This window comes from Otolemur garnettii, unplaced genomic scaffold, assembly GCF_000181295.1.
Source record: "Otolemur garnettii isolate 467f Iridium unplaced genomic scaffold, OtoGar3 scaffold00180, whole genome shotgun sequence".
Classification (NCBI taxonomy): Eukaryota; Metazoa; Chordata; class Mammalia; order Primates; family Galagidae; genus Otolemur; species Otolemur garnettii.
In genome coordinates this window covers 2,517,024-2,519,109 of record NW_003852575.1, presented here as the reverse complement: position 1 = coordinate 2,519,109, position 2,086 = coordinate 2,517,024, and the positions used below count along the sequence as shown (strand labels likewise).

Sequence of the window (2,086 nt, the reverse complement as noted above, 5' to 3'; positions counted from 1 at the left end):
ATGCCCGGCTATTTTTTGGTTGCAGCCATCATAGGTGAGCCCAGGCTGGATTTGAACCCACCACCTTAGGTGTATGTGGCTTGCGCGCCTTAGCCATTTGAGCCACAGGCACCAAGCCTCGCCCACTGGTTTTAGCATCCATTACTTATTCCTTCCTGAATCAGTTATTACTGTGATAGTAACAACATGGTGACTTTTCTAACTCTATTGTTCCTTCCACATTCATTAGTTTGCAATGTTCTATAAAGACAACATGGCTCGGTGCCTGTGGCTCAAGCAGCTAAGGTGCCAGCCACATACACCTGAGCTGGTAGGTTTGAATACAGCCCAGGCCCACCAAACAACAATGACAGGTGCAACCAAAAAATAGCCAGGTGTTGTGGTGGGCACCTGTAGTCCCAGATACTTGGGAGGTAGAGGCAGGAGGATCGCTTGAGCCCAGGAGTGGGAGGTTGCTGTGAGCTGTGATGCCACAGCACTCTACCCAGGGCAATAACTTGAGGCTCTGTCTCAAGAATAAATAAATAAATAAGACATGTCCCTTTTACTTCTATTTACTTGTTAGTAAGTTTATTTGCTTTTTAGTATCACTCTAGAATCATGGCTTCTTTTTTATTCCATGTGACAATCCATTACTGTCATTTAGATGCTCAAATTGTTCTGGTTTGGCCTGGGAGTCCTCCAAAGCTGGCCCCTGTGTCCTTGTGACCTATCTCCATCACTCTTTGAGCACCTCCTTGCTTTTAGGCACAAGGTGTTCCTAGCTCATCTTTCACTTTCCCTGCCTCTCCCTGAAAACAATGAGCCATTTCTACAAAGAGCTCTGGCTCCTTTTAACCAACAATGGCATTTAGAGACCAAGGTGGGTCAGGAATAATGCTCATGGCTACTGGGGTGGCCCTGCTCCCAGGCTCTCTTGGCAGACAGATCTAGGAAACACATTCTTAAAACAAGTCAAAACAAAAAGCCTCTCGTTCCAGTCCACAGAGCTCTCTCCCTTGTCTTCCTTGCTCCATATTTGTACCCTTTTCTCTCACAGTGTGGATGCTGGCTCCCAATATCATATTTACTTATTTGCTAACGGCTGCAATACACAGAAAAACTGTCAGAACTGCTACACCAGATCACTACCAACTGAGTTAAGTTCAACATTTCTCTGTAGTTTTGTTTGCTTGTTTAGACATAGAAGGTGTATAGTTGAAAAGCTATGTTCAAAGCCCTGGGTTTACCTTTCTGTAGTTAAGTTACTGTACAGTTTAGTGCACTTGTTCACTTCGGCTTACATTCAATTTTAGGTTTCTTTCCCACCATTTTTGTTGATCTAAGTTACTTTTTAGATACTAAAATATTCCCATTTCTAAAAATCAAAACTACCCACAAAGTCATGATTAGACATGCCATTTTCTCCTGGACTTTCACCCCATTCCTATCCACCCACTACAAGCAACCACTTTATTAGTTTCTAGTCTTTTCTTCCTTAGTGTCTTTTTTTTCTTTTCCTTTTTGTTTTCTTTTTGTTTTTTGGCTTTTTTTTCAGCAATACACAAAAAATGGGGAAATAGTAAAATATTTATTAATCTTTTGTTCACTTATCAGTACTTTATATCCTGGAAATCACTCTGTATCAGTTCATAGAGATCTTCCTGGACTCTTTTTTACAACTATACTACATAGTACTGCATTATGTGGATGTACCAGGGTTTATTCAACCAATTGCCTATGTATTGGCCTTGAGGTTGTTTCCAAAGTTTTGCCATTACAAACAATGTTGCAATGAGTGACCTTGTACATATATATACACACACACACAAATATGTATACTTTTATGTTGGCATAGGCGTTTCTTCCGGGTAAATTCCTAGCTATAGAACTTCTAGGTCAAGGGTAAATGCATATGTTGCTTTGTTAGATATCACCAAATTCCCCTCCACAGTAGTTGTATCAGCTTGCATCTCCCCGACTCCCCAGCCATGTATGAGAGTACCTAATTCCTTGGCCTGTCCTACTGCTTTTCATTTTTTGCAAATTGGATAGTGTGGGTGTATCTTTTTTTTTTTTTTTTTGAGACAGAGCCTCAAGCTGTCCC

General features: G+C 41.1%; 1 protein-coding gene and 1 pseudogene across 1 annotated transcript in view; one reads left to right on the top strand and one right to left on the bottom strand.

The window, feature by feature from the left end:
- HLCS (holocarboxylase synthetase) overlaps window positions 1-2,086 on the bottom strand; it is a 239,689-nt gene that overhangs the window by 219,658 nt on the left and 17,945 nt on the right. The gene's annotated exons all lie outside the window — the stretch shown is intronic.
- LOC100962427 overlaps window positions 1,971-2,086 on the top strand; it is a 15,045-nt pseudogene continuing 14,929 nt past the window's right edge.